This window comes from Typha latifolia, chromosome 8 (assembly GCF_019914945.1).
Source record: "Typha latifolia isolate L0001 chromosome 8, TyphaL0001v2, whole genome shotgun sequence".
Classification (NCBI taxonomy): domain Eukaryota; kingdom Viridiplantae; phylum Streptophyta; class Magnoliopsida; order Poales; family Typhaceae; genus Typha; species Typha latifolia.
In genome coordinates this window covers 6,766,601-6,782,250 of record NC_133093.1, presented here as the reverse complement: position 1 = coordinate 6,782,250, position 15,650 = coordinate 6,766,601, and positions in this window count along the sequence as shown.

Genomic DNA, 15,650 nt, shown 5'->3' with positions numbered 1-15,650 from the left:
AATTAATTTTTAATAAGAGTTTTTGACTATGTATGCTCTCGTAAGTAAAAATTGTTGTCCGAGTAGACAACTTTAATTCATATAAATTGCTAACGGATGAGCATTTTTGGTACTCATAACATATTAAGATAGAAATCACTTATTTTAACTAGTGGTTTTAGTAGAAATTGTTGTATTAGCTAAATTTCTCTTACACTTCTTAAACTAGCAATACACTCTCTCTACATCATCCTCTTTCTCTCTCTCATTATTATTTTCTCTCTTATCTCTTTCTTTCGATCTCTCTCTCTAATCTCTCCCTGAAGATATTGTCTCAGTGAACCATGCTAGGAAGCATCACCACCAACATTCTCTCTCTCCTCTCTCTAATCTTTTTTCTCTTTTATCTCTTTTTCAATTTCTTAGTTTTGATTGGGTTAGGAGCTGCTAATTGGCTATCAACGGTCGGACTTCTTTCCCATAGCCTCGCCACTGCTTTTCCTTCTCTTTTTTTCCCTCTGTTCTTCTTTTCCCTCCTCGCACGCTTGTTCAAACACTTGCACAATATAACAAGAGAATAAATAATTCTAATTTGAAATAAGTTCTTGGAGCCAATTTTGGAAATATTAGAATAGATGTAGTAATAAAGACTTGGAGTTGCTATTTAATGACCATCTTTGGAATGCTTTGAAGAAAGATTTTAGTAAGATCTATGATATTGGAAAAGTGTTTTAGCTTTGAAAGGGCTTTTGCTGAGATCTAGTCCTAACAAAAGAAGAGTTCATCGTCTATATTGTGTTGAACATGCTTGGGAAGCCATTCATAAGTTTTATGGAAACTTTTTTCACATCAAAATTTTAGGAGCTCTATGGACAAATATTAGATATTATTTTTGTCCAAGGTCTACTTCATCGTCGGCGGTGATATAATGCAAAGATCTTAGATATTCCACAAAGCTTGAATTTTTGACTCAATAGGTACTAATGGAGTTGGTGATCTAATACATGGTGAGTAGTTCATTACAAGACCTAGTGAGTAAGAAAAACTTGAATAATTAACTATAGTTTCTAGTGATGAGATGAATTACAAATACATCTTGTATCTACATTTGATAATATATTAGTTTTGATCCTTAGAGATGATCAATGGCTTTTTACCATTGATTGATAGTGTTTTTTCATGTAAAAAAATCTTTATGCATCATTGTGTGATTCTTCTCTGAATTAATTAGATTGACTTAAAAGAATTCCATCCTAGATCCACTCATTCCTAATTAATTTTTTTTTCACAAGCAAATTTTAATATATTCTATATAAATCTAATTTAAAGCTCTGGCACTAGTTTACTTTAGGAATAAAGTCAATTCTAGAATAAATATTCCTATTTATTATTCTTAAATAAAAATTTTATTTCGGGAATAATTATTCTTATGTTCACTTGTATTTTCATAAGCTGAAAGAACACTTACTAAAAAATATTTTCACGATGACGACAAGCTCTGGTGGTGTTCCAACACGGCAAGAACCAAAAGGGGGAAGATAGCAGCTACAGGGTGAGGGAGAAAGGAAAGAGATAGAAGAAGTGGGGAAGGGTTTGTATAGTAGCTCATGTGCCCGGCACGTGTGTTCACTTTAGTTTTATTTATTTATTTTATAGGATGTTACCGTACTCCCTCCTTTAAAAATATTCATCCTCAAAATTAAATGGTAACCGTCGACTGATATAAGATTAATTGACAAAAAACTAAAATCAAAATATTAATAGCCAACATCCCGAATTAAGATTTGACTAGCTTATCAATATTAAAATCAATGATTAGAAGAACCAATTTATAGCAAAAGTAAGTATACCACTAGCTTAACTCATACACTATAGATGATTATGGGTACAAAAAAATTATAAAATCTCTGAACTAGGACCCAAAATTGATTTTTTTTTCTCACAAATGCTCCTCTTAATAGGCGCCCAGTTTGGGATACTATACAACAAGTCATTTTATAAAACTTTAATTATAACATCCAACTCGAGCTTTGCCAACAAAACAGATTAATTCTTCACCAGGTATGACAAATCTAAGAATTAAGATTATCAAACTGACTAGACACGACAAAAAATCACAATCAACCGATATCATTAAGATCATCTGAATAAAACCAATATATGCTTCCCTCCTAGTTCAAAGTGATCCAAATAATTTGTAGACCTTGAGCCCACTTTTATATTTTGATTCTATCTAGCTATCCACCAACATATCAAGTTATTATTAACATATCTTTAATAATTTAAATCTTTTAGATAACAGTCTACTAAACTATTGGAACCCAATCCCAAATCAATATCAAACTCGGAAGGATAAAGGATAGATAGGTTTGGGCAGTGCTTTTGGTTAGGAGTGATATACTCTTTATAGGTTGATCAAATGTTAGAGTAGTTCAAAGGGAAGTGGAGATCATTGTGCAGGTGATGATGGTGGTGGAGCGAAGTTTTAGATAAGGTGAAAGAGTGGAAGATGTCTTGGGGAAGTTGTGGGGTAGTTATGTGAAAGGTTAGGTTAATGGAGATTAACCTTAGTCGCTAGAGGATGAGAGTGAATGACTTAGGAATCAGTTACCGATGTAGAAGAGGAGGGGGAATGGGGCTACCAACCGGAAGGAGGGTCATCGCAATAAGGAGCAAGAAGCGACGGACCTTGGCCACGGGTTGAATCTCGAAGTGGGTATTGAGGGGGAGAGAGGAAAGAGAAAGTTGGCTCAAGCCTAAATGCAAAACAAATGCTCAAAATTATCAACAATGTCAAAGTGGCTACCATTCCACATATTTAGAGACTAGCCATATGCTCAAACATAATAAGTAAATCATAATATGAAATATCTCAGTTGTTGGGCATTCAAACACCTAAGCTATTCTTCTACTATCAGGGTATGCATTCAAACACTAGGCTAGTAGAACGCCTAAATTGCTCTTTTATTCTTGGGCTACAATGTTCAAACGCAGGTGGCCCATTCGAATGCCTAAATAGCTATTATTCTCTTGGGCTACAATGTTCGAATGCCGGGCTTGGTCATTCGAATGCCTGAACTCAATACTTGAATTCTCTAAGCTTATTCTAACAATAAACTAATATTCAATAATAGATAAAAACTACTACAATTCATCAGCAAGAAAACTACTTCCTAATCATGAACTACAACAATCCATCGTGCTTTTCTCACCTTATCCTCAAGGTGCAAAGTGGGGAAAATGATCCATCCTAGCCACTCCACTAGAACCTCCGTCTTCGAAAGCTCATCATGTCGATGCTGCCGCTTGGCTAGGACCCAAACTAGCTCATCCATCTCATAATATTTAGCAGGCTCCGATAAGTCAGCCCCTATGATTAGATCTAGTTCAATCTAGGCCTTTAGAATTGAGACATAAAAAAACTAGACATACTCGTGTTCCTTTAGGCAGCTCCAAGCGATATGGGTCCAATATGCTTCAACACCTTGTATGGACTGAAAAATCAATAGGACAACTTTTGGTTTTGCACGAGCCACAAGGTCACATGATAATATGGTTGTGCTTGCACAAAGACCAAATCACCCACTACAAACTCACACTTGTGATGTCCCCGGTCATAGACCTATTTCATCCGGCCGTAGCAATATGTTCACGAAGTCATCTAAATGTCTCATCCCGGCCCATCAGCTCCAAGTCCACCTTCGACCTCTCTATGGTTGCCAACTGATCAAAGGTTTGTAGCACGAGGGTCATCCATCCATATACCGCTTCAAATTGAGTCATCTAAATGCTATGGTTAGGGTTGTCAAAAAAGCCCGTGGGCTGGCAAGACTCGTGGGCTCAACTCGTTAAGAGCTCGACTCAAGCTCTAAATGAGCTAAACTGAGATGAGATGTTAGACTAGAAAAAAACTATCCAGCCGAGCTAGCACTGGCTCGCTCAAGTTCAGCACGATTAGACTTGCATAATATTATGTGTATATATATATGTCATATGTTTGGAACCGTTGGATCTTAGATCCAACGGTTAATATGATATGTATAAGCAAAGAAAAGGCCCAAGCCAACCTTCATCTCCCCTGAAGTTTCCAATCCCATCGGCCAAATCCTCTTCACCACTGAAAATCACCATTCACAACCGTTCCCATCTTCACTAGTCACAACCGAAACCCTCCTCTACCAAGCCCTCACAAATGGGAAGTCCATCATTGTCCTCACCCCCACAATCACTTTGTTGGCGAGATCTCCCCTTCCTTGCCTCCTGCGATGAGGCATCTTGAAGCTCCCATCGATCTCTCCCCCACCTCTGTCCCCGTCTAGGCCATCCAAGCCATCGAGTCTATGTCGTGCGATGTCATCGTCGAGGTCCTAGACACCGACATCTAGCCTAAATCTCTAAGCTTCGTCGACGATGCAGTTAAGTCACTTTCGCCGATGTAGGGGAGGTGGCGAGGGGCTTGCGAAGCTAGGGTGAATTTCTCACCATCGTTGTGTAATCGGAAGCTAATTGGGGAGAGAAGCTTCTCGAAAGGATTTTGCGTCGCCAGTAGTGGGAAGGAGTTCGACTCAATGTGGGTCTAGTGGTGGTGGTCTTGAAGAGCTTGCCACCGTCATTGAGCTTGATTTGGTCATTGGATTGTTCCATCTCTAGACAGAAGAGTGAGGCCAAGCAAACTGATGAGGGTGGCGGATTGGGTGAAGCTCAACTTTAGGCTGGCGATGGCCTTGTGGGTCGAGTTGCATCTTGTGGTGTGAATTGCTTATGAGTTGTAGAGACGAGTCAAGCTCGAGTCTCATTGAGCTAGAGACGAGCTGGTCTGTGCTTTTCCAGCTCAAGCTTGAGCCAAGTTGAGATTTCCCACCTCTCGTGCCGAGCCGAGCTAGACCCAGCTTGCTCAAGATCAGCTCTTTTACATCCCTAGCTGTGGTAGTAGGCTATATTAAGGACTACTCTGCCCAAGGCAAATACTGCAACCGTTATCTTAGTTGATCCACCACGAAGCATATTAAATACTACTCAATGCCTTGGTTGACTACCTCAGTTTGGCCGTCTATTTGTGGATGGTAGGCTAAACTGAGTGTCAACCATATCCCTGCAATCTGAAGAACTCTGCTTAGAAGTCAATTATGAAGATGCAATCCCTATTAGAGATGATCATCCATGGAGCTTGCTCAAAAATTTTAGCAACTATCTTTGCTAAAAGTAGATGTGCAAGAGCTTAAAAGTGAGCATACTTGCTCATATTGTCAATAGCCACCAAAACCCATTGAGTACCCTTCGATCTCGGGCAGCCCCTCTATAAATTCCATTAGTATGTCCTCCCAAATATGCTCCAGAATCGGCAATGGTTGGAGCAATACAACTTGGTTGAATGACTTCGTCTTTAATTGTTGGCAAATTTGACATTCCTTGACATAGCGCTCTACATCCACCTTCATTTCTTCTTAGGTACATCTTTGAGCTAGTCGCTTGTGGATACTCGACACTCCTTCATGGCCCACTGTTGGAATTTCATGGAAGTGCTCTAACAGCTGGTGGCGCATCTCTAAGTCCTCTAGCACGCAAATGCGCCCATGGTCCAAGATTAGCCCATCCCATGCCTCAAGCTCCTAGTGTTGCATCGAGTTAATTATAATCTCCTATATTAGCTCAAGATACTAATTGTCAGTTGTACCTATACTGGCCCCTTATAAATCACTCTCTATAATTGGAGAAGTCCAGCAAGAAAAGAACAAGGGCTATGGTCATGCTTGATTGAAGCTCCTCAAAGGACGTTGTGGCCTTTTCTCCCCATAAGAATCCATCCTTCCTTAGTAAAGCAGCTAGCAAGGCAGTTATCTTCCTGTATCCAACAACAAAATGATAGTAGTACCCTATCAAATTGAGAAAATCTCATAATTCATGGGCGTTCTTTGGTTTTAGCCACTCCACCATGCAACATATCTTCATGGAATTGGTGTCCATGCCATCTGCTAAAATCACATGTCCCAAATACTCCACCTGCTGCTCTTCCCACAAATACTTTAATTTCTTGACTTTGAGCTTATGTTTCTTTTTGCAAGTTCAGCACCTCTCTCAAGTGCTGCAAATGATCATCATAAGATTTGCTATAGACAACAATATTATCAAAAAGTACAAGCATATATCGACGAAGCAAGGGATGAAAGATATCATTCATCAAGCCTTGGAACATCGCTGATCTGTTCATTAGGCCAAACTGCATAACTCGAAACTCATAGTGGTCATCATGAGTCTGAAATGTCATTTTGTGAACATCAATAGATTGCACTCAAATTTTGTGGCATTCGGCCCTCAAATTAAGTTTGCTGAATAAAGAGGCGCTCACCAACTCGTCCAACAACTCCTTAATAACCGAAATAGGGTATTGGTCCTCGATAGTGATGGAGTTCAACGCCCGATAGTGCACACAGAATCATCAAGTCTTATCCTTCTTCCTCACCAGTAGCACAAGTGAAGAATATGCACTCTAATTGGGTTGTATGATCCCTTAGTCCAGCATCTCTGTCACCAGTCTAAAGATCTCCTTCTGAACTTGAGGGTAGCAGTAAATCCTCACGCTCACTTGTCCAGCTCTCGGCATGATCTCTATGCGGTGGTCCGCCTTGCGCGCTGGTGGTAACCCCTTTAGCTCCTCAAAGAGGATCAAAAAATCCTATAAGACATGAGCCAAATCATCAGTTATACCTAACTCATGTCTCTCCTCAAGCTTAGTGGGAGCTAGCTGCATCAAGTAAGCTGGGACGACGGTGCTTGGCAAGCTAAGTAGTGGCTGCAAGGTAGCTACTTGGTGCGGCCGAATGCCATCATGTCACACATCTCTCCAAAGTCAAAAGTGATTGGACCCAAGCTCAACATCCACTTTATGGAGCCATTGGTGACATCAAATTCTACCGCCGGTTCGAAAGTGACATTGATCTTCCAAACTAACCGCTCATCTAGGAAGTTGTGTATACTCTCTGTGTCAATGAGGATGTGCACGATATACTTCCTAATGATGTTGTTACCCGTATGGTCTTCGATAGTGTAGCAGCTAAGGAGTAGGCCTGTAATAAGATGCCTATTCGTACTCCTCTAAATCAATCTCCTCCTTGGCCACCAGCTGCTGCTCACCCTCATGCTTATCACTAATAGAGACCTCATCCTCATGTACATCCTCATCAACCTCACCATCAATAAGCGTCACCAACCCAGTTTGTTGCATGCAATAGTACCTCGGGCTGAGAATTTCTTATTGCACTTGAAGCAGAACACTTTGGCCCTTCGCTCCTCCACCTAGGTAGGTGTTAGAATAGGCATAGGAGGCCTAGGGACTGTCTTCACATCAATGGAAGTGCGAAATGGTGGAGGCTATCCAGGTACACTAGCAAGACCACAAGGCCAGTAAATTGAGCCATTATCGGTGTACGACGACTTCGGTGGTGGCCTGTTGTTCTATGGCTACTCAAGTGCTCTCTAAGTGCTCGATGTTTATCCTCCATAAGAAGAGCATCCTCTATGTCTTGACCTAGATTCGTAGGTTGCAGCGCATACACATTGGCTTGAATATCCTCCTGTAGGTTGGCAATGAAAGTGGATTTGATCTGAATATCCGACGATAGTGGTGTGCATAATTTGGACACTTGCTCAAATTCCTCTTGGTAGGCTCTAACCGTCATAAACATCTTCATCAAGATAGCATAGAAGTCTTCGTAGCCTGATGATCCGAATCATTTGTAGAGCAAATAGTGAAATTCAGCCCACGTTTCGACCGGACTATGCATGGTAGCTAACTGAAACCATCTCAATGACACATCCTCAAGGTGGAAGGATGCAAGAAAAATCTTTTGGTCCTTAGCTATTCCCTAGAAGATGAGGAATTGTTTGGCATAGTATAGCTAATCAATCGAATCGCTACCTTAAAAAAAATAAAAAACTTTAATCGAACGGTGCACCCGCGGACATTAGTATCTCAATTGGGGTCAAATCTTGCCCTAGCCCTAATTAGAGGTGGATCCTCTTTTGGCCATGCATGGATCCAAAAGATGTCCTCTATCAGCTCCTCAATCTTTCTTATCATCCCCCTTAGTCCAAGGATAGTCATCATCATCATCATCATCATCTTCAAATTGCGCTCGCCGACGAGGGCCACCTAGCCTCGGCTTAGGCATGTTCTCTCTCTTGTCCTTGGCCGATCGATGGAACCATCATGGGTCATCATTCATGTGATCTCTAGGTCTCCCATCATGGTGGTTCAAGTGTGAAAGATTGGGGTATCTCTTGTCCTTGGGTTGGCCCTTCTCAAATTGCCCATAACAACCTAGCGTTTTGTTGAGCGATCGTTTGACTCAAGGTTCCGATGATTTAGTCAAGGATGGTGGAGAAGGTCTATCCCAAAACATCAATGGTCCTCGATAGCATCTCCATGTTTGGATCCATGACGATGAGTGGAGGAGGCAACACTATGTGTGCACGGTCCTCTTGTCCTAGGGTACCTGTGGGTGGAGGTGTAAAGTTCCTCTCCCCTTCGTGCTTTGATGTCTCCTTTTTTTCTCTCCTTTGTGTCACCATGGATCTAGCTGTTGGTGTCATCGTGGAGGCGCGCTAAAGAAGGATGGCTCGAATACCAACTTGATGCAACCCGATCCTAAATCAATACTAAACTTGAAAGGAGAAATGATAGATAGACTTGCGTAGGGCTTTTGGTTATGATTGATCTATTTTTTATGGGTAAATCGAAGGCTAGAGTAGTTCAAAGGGAAGAGGAGATCATTGTGGATGTGATGATGGTGGTGGAGTGGAGTTTTAGATAGGGCGAAAAGGAGAAAGATGTTCTAGAGATGTTGTGGGGTAGTTATGCAAAAGGTTAGGTTAATGGAGATTAATCTTGGTTGTTACAAGATGGTGGTGAATGGCTTTGGGATTGGTTAGGGTTATAGAAGAGGATAGAGAATGGGACTACCTACCAAAAAGAGGGTCATTTGAGTGAGGAGGGAGAAGCGATGGAGGTGTAACCTCGGCTGTGGGTTGAATCTTAGAATGGGTACTGAAGGGGAGTATTAGGCCCTGATACCAAATTGATAAGCTCTAATACCAATTTGATAAGTTTTGATACCAAAGATAAGCTACGCAATGATTCCTTAAAGATCTGGATGTATTATAAGAATTAGTTTGCACGATTGTGAGAAAATATTTGTCAAATATTCTATGGTAGTAAGAAAATTACGAAACCAATTGGGTTAGATCTGTAATCTTGATCTACAATTTCATATTTACACCCTTTGCATATTAGAACTGTAGTAGGGACGCAACTACGGAATAACTTGGGTGATGGTGGTGGTGACTGGTGGAGTGGATGTTAGGGTTATGGATGGGTATGGAGATGAAGGTGGATTGTGAAAGTGATTAAAGGATGTAGACGAAGGGAACGAAGTGGTCGAGATCCAAAAAAGAGAGGGGCTCGATAGTCGAGGGAGATTAGAAGTTAAGAGAAATCTTGCCAACGGTAGAGGTGGAAGGATGGTGAAGAGGGAGGAGGGAGAAGTCTAGAGAGAAGATAGGAGGCAAGAAATCAATAATCCAATTGCATAATAAATGTGGCTGCCATCCACATATATATAGAGGCTAGCCAATAAGTTCTAAGATAATATGAAACCCTAATTCTAGAGGATTCTCGTCGATCGCGTTCGAACGTGCCCGATCACGTTCGAACGCACCAAAACACGTTCTCTGTATGTGCGAATGCGATGCAGGCATTCAAACATAGGTGTTCGAACTCGCCCGACCGCGTTCAAATGCACCATATGTATTCTCTGTATTTGCAAACTTGATGCAAGCATTCTATTTTAATAAAAATAAATACCAAATGTAATAAGAAAATATTCTAACTAACTGTATTAGGGAGAGAGGAGGAGGGAGAATGTTGGCTCAAGCCTAACTACTAAACAAATGCCCAAAATTATTTATAATGCCAAAGTAGCTATCATTCCGCACATTTAAAGGATAGCCATACGTTTAAAAATAATAAATAAACCCTAATACGAAATATCCCAATCATTAGTCATTCAAATGCCTAAGCTGCACTTCTGCTCTTAGGGTATAGTGTTCAAACGTCGAACTAGGCCATTCGATTGCCTAAACTGCTCTACTACTCTCGGGCTACAACATTCGAATAACAGGCTCGCCGTTCGAACGCCTAAACTACTATTCTGCTCTTGGGCTACTGGTTCGAACATCGGGCTAGGGATGTTTAAACGCTAGAACTATTCTTTTTCTCTCGGGCTAAATGTTCAAACGTCGGGCTGGGCCGTTCAAACACTGGAACTAGAGACTTGAATTCTCTGGGCTTATTCCAGCAACAAACTAAGTACTCAACAATTCATAAACTACTACAATCCATAAACAAGAAAACTACTTCCTAATCATGAACCACAACATAAACTTTCTACAAAAAAAAAAATAATGCCAACTACCAATGAATTAAGAAAGAAGGGTATACACTAACAATAAAATGAGGACCTCACATTATACCAACAACAACTGCGATCGCCACTTAAAGAATTTCATTTCACTACAATGACTTTCAAGTATCATCATTCGTATCATTTCAATGTCTTGTTCACTTGTGGAATAAGGCCTATTCTAGAATAATTATTTAAAATTTTAATACCAGAAGAAGAAAGCTAATACTTGTATAAGGAGCAAAAATTATATTTGATGTGACATAAAGTTGATATTGAAATATTGGACAACAGCGAATTTGTATTAGAAAATTCTTAATTGGATGTGAAGAATAGTATTAATATATATTTTTTGACATTATAATATTTTTATTATAAATATAGGCTATAAATGCTTCATATATTCATATTAAAAAATACGAACTTATAAATATATGGCAATGCAGACATATAACCATGTAGTGCATGACAATGCAGACATATAGCCATGTAACACATAACAATATAGACATTAAGCATGTAGTGTGTAGCAGTACAAATATATAGTCATATAGTGCATTGTAGTGTAGATATATAATCATGTACTACATGACAATGCAAATATATAATCATGTACTACATGACAATGCAGAAATTTAGCCATGTAGTGTGTGGCAATACAGACATATAGCCATATAGTGCATCGTAGTGAAAATATATATAATTATGTACTGCGTGATAATACAGACATATAACTATGCAGTGCATGGTAGTGCATGACAATGCGTGATAGTGCATGGCAATGCATAGCAGTGTAGGCTACATGGCAATGTGTGGTAGTTTGTGGCTATGCAATTGATAAGTTACAGAATGATCCCTTCGAGATCTAGATTGATTGTAGGAAGCAGTTCACGCAATCGAGAAAAAATATTCACCAAATATTCTCTCATAGTTAGAAAATTACGAAGAGTGGGGATGTGACTAGAATAAAAATATTTACCAAATATTCTCCCGTAGTCAAAAAATTATGAAGAGAGAGGATGCATGACAATTTTGTATTTATGCTCTTCGCAGATTTGAATTGTAGCTAGAATAAAAACACGATAGAGTGGGGATGAAGGTGATGGTGACGGGTAGAGTGGATGTTAGGGTTATGGATGATAATGGAGATAAGGGTGGATGGTTGATGTAGTTTAAAAGATAGGGACGAAAGGGAAGAAGTGGTCGAGATCTCAAGGAGGAGGGAGGACTCGATAGATAAGGGAGATTAGAAGATAGATGAGACCTTGTCAACGGTAGAGGTGGCATGTTGGTGAAGAGGGAGGAGGTAGATTAGAGTAGAGAGACTAGAGAGAGGATAGAAGAAGATAAAAACTAATATTCATTCATTATAATAATTTTGGCTGCCATCTACACCTTTATAGAGGCTAGCCAACAAGCCAAAATAATATTTATTAACCCTAATTCTAGTGGACTCCTGCCGATCGCATTTGAACGGGGTCGACTGCATTCATGCACAAAAGACGTTCTCTGTGGATGTGAACTGATGCAGGTGTTTGTATGCGGGCGTTCGAATGTGCCCGATCGCGTTTGAACGCATATTTCACGTCTCTATTTTTGTGAACTGATGCAGGCATTCACAAAGGCGTTCGAACGCGCCCCCTTCCGTATTCGAATGCGACCTACAAAAAATTTATTTTAATAAAAATAAATAACTAATATAATAAGAAAAGACTCGAACTATGTGTATTAGGCCACCACGCTTCCCCCACCTTGTTCTCAAGATGAAAAGTCAGGGAAATGCTCCAAAATATCCATCTCCAACTCCCATGTCGGCTCATTTGGATGGCTTGCCATGCACTCAACTAGGGCCTCCATCTCTAATCTAGTATCATGACGTCATTGGCGCCTTGCAAGTACATGAACTGGCTCCATAATCTGTTTCTCCTCCAATGGCTCCGGTAAAACTGATCCAACAACTTGATGATCACTAATCTGCTCCCTCAACAATTAAACATGGAAGACAGGATGTACTCTCGACCCTTTAGGTAGCTCTAAGTGATATGCAAATGGACTGATATGCTTTAACACTCGAAATGGACTGAAATAGTGATGTGCTAGCTTTTGGTTTCGTATCGGACGCAAGGACACTTATCGATACGGTTGCACCCTCACGAACACCGAACTGTCGATGTCAAAATCCTGCCCCTAATGGCTGTGATCATAAACTTGCTTCATGCGGTTTTGAGTAAGTTTAAGATGGGTACGCAACCTTCTCAATGTGGCGTCTCTATCCATCAAAGCTAAATCCACCTCTGTTCAATCTGCAGATGCCACTAGGTCGTAGGCGCGTAATGTCGGAGCCATGCACCCTTACACCATCTCGAATAGAGTCATGTCAATACTACTGTGGTGGGCGGTGTTGTAAGACCACTCCGCCCACGGTAAGACTCCAACCATCGTCTTAGCATCTCTCCAACAAAGTATTGCTAGTAATGTTCAATACCTCGATTGACCACCTCGGTTTGGCTGTCCGTTTGTGAATGGTAGGCTGAATTAATGTTCAATCGAGTCTTTTGCAATATGAAAAACTCTATCTAAAAGTCGCTCACAAATACATGATCACAATCCAAGATAATCGTGCGTGGCATGCCATGCAATCGAGCAACATCTCTAAAAAAATTTTAGCCACTGACTTAGTTGAAAATGGATGTGATAATGTAGAAAAAGTGTGCATACTTGCTCAATCTATCAACCACCACAAAAATAATAGAATAACTACGTACCAGCGAAAGACCTTCTATAAAATCTATAAAATATCTTTTGAAATATGGTCTGGTATCAGTAGAGGCTGAAGTAATCCAATCAGTTTTAATGTGGTTGCCTTAGCCATTTGACAGACTTCGTAAATACGGACAAAACTCCTCACATCTCGCCTTAGTCCTGGCCACATGTAGCTCTGTATTATCCTCCTATAAGTCTTCAAGACACCCTCATGACTAGCCTCTGGAGTTTGGTGGAAGTGCTCTAATAATTTCTACCGCAATCTGTAATTTGCGGGCACCCAAATGCACCCGCGGTCTAGCAGCAAACCACCTCGATTCTCCAACTCCGGATGGTGCTCTGGATCATCCAATACCTCCTATAACAATCTCATAAAATTTAGGTTAGATGTACATGCGTATCTCAACTTGTCAAGAAAAAGAAAGTTGGAGAAGAATAGGCTGCGAGCTCAGCAGTATCGGGTTGGCGCGATAGTGCATCCACCGCTCTATTTTCCATTCCCTTCTTGTATTGAATTTCATAATCATACCCTAGCAATTTTGTGACCTATCTCTGCTGTGCCGGAGTGTGAATACGCTCCCATAAAGTATGGAAGGCTTCTTTGATCAATTCGAATAATGAATCACCTACCGATCAAATAAGGCCTCCACTTTATCACTGCATGCAGAATTGTCAACATCTCTCTCTCGTAGGTCGATAATTGCTGGGATTTTTGTGATAAAGCCTTTCTAAGAAAGGCTATGGGACGTCCTCCTTGCATTAGTACAGCTCCTATGCCAACTCCCGATGCATCACATTCCGCAACGAAATCTTTAGTGAAGTCCGGTAGAGCTAGAACCGACATAGTTGTCATTGCTATTTTTAATTTTTTTAAAAGATGTAGTGGCTTCATCCGTCTATTTAAAATAGTCCTTCCTCAACAAATAAGTGAGAGAAGTAGTGATCTTGCCATACCCAGCGATGAAGCGGCGATAATACCCAGTCAGCCCCAAGAATGCTGGCAATCCTTTGGTGGAAGTAGAGATTAGCCAAGCAGTCATGCACGCCATCTTTTGAGGATCCGCTTCCACTCCTTCCGCTGTGATGATGTGGCCTAAATACTCCACTTGTGGTACTCCTCATAGGCACTTGGACTTCTTAATCTTCAGCTAGTTTTGCTTCAACAAATTCAGCACATCCTCTAAATGCCGCCAATGCTCTATTTTAGTCCTAATGTACACTAAAATATCGTCAAAGAATACCAAGACATACCTTCGCAGTAGAGGCCGAAAAATATTATTCATGAGGCATTGAAAAGTAGTTGGAGCATTGGTGAGACCAAAGCCCGAAACTCATAGTGCCCGTCCGGAGTCCGAAATGCAGTTTTGTGCACATCCTCTAGGTGAACTCTTATTTGATGATATCCCATCCTCAAGTCAGGCTTGCTGAATATGGTCGCCCTTGCAAGCTCGTCCAGTAGCTCTTCTATGACCGGAATGGGACACCAGTCCTTGACGATGATAGTATTTAGTGCCTGGTAATCAACACAAAAATGCAATGTCCCGTCCTTTTTCTGCACCAATATCACGGGCGATGAATAAGAGCTATGACTTGGTTGTATAAGGCTTTGCTCGAACATCTCAGCTACCACCTTAGAGATAACTTCCTTTTGCACTTGGTTGTATCGCCGGTGCAGCTCCAGGCACAATCTCTATGCGATGGTCCGCCATTCGCCTTGGCGGCAACTACTTTGGTTCCTCAAACAGTTTAGCAAATTTATCTAATAAATTAGACAAATTAATTATAGTACCTAGACGTTTTAGAGGCTTATCTTCTACTGGTCCTAATTGAAGAAGTGATATTAGAGCTTATCAAATTGGTATCAGAGCAGGCAAACATTCGACATCCATTAATGATTGAAACAAGAAAGATGACATCAACAAGGAGACCTATGGAGAGCACACCGACAAGGAAAGACTCAATCCACGATAATCCAAATCATGAGGCTGATTCCTTTGGAGTGACCATGGCAGGACTGAGTCAACCAACGTTCGTGGGTGTGAATATGAGCTTAGCGGATGAATTTAGGGGCATGTTCCAAATATTGCTGCATAGAGTTGACAAATTTAAAAAGATCACAATGATTTCAAGAAATATGTCATGAACCGATTGGGTTCATCATCTCCTCGACGAAGATCAGAGCCTCAAGAAAAACCAGCGGTGGGACCTCATCGAACTGATACCCCACAAGTCCAAGTGCGTCATGTGAGTGTCAATGATCTCTTTTTACTTATGCCTACACATTATCCCCCACCTCCGTTACAAAACCCAAGACCGGCGGCGGTGGAATTTGAGAGGTGTGCGATACTGGTGTGCTTCATCGTTAAGGAGGATTGATACTTTGAGGATGAGGTTGATCCCTTTGGAGATGGTGATGGACGTGCTTGAGGATTTAGAGAAGTTGATCAACAT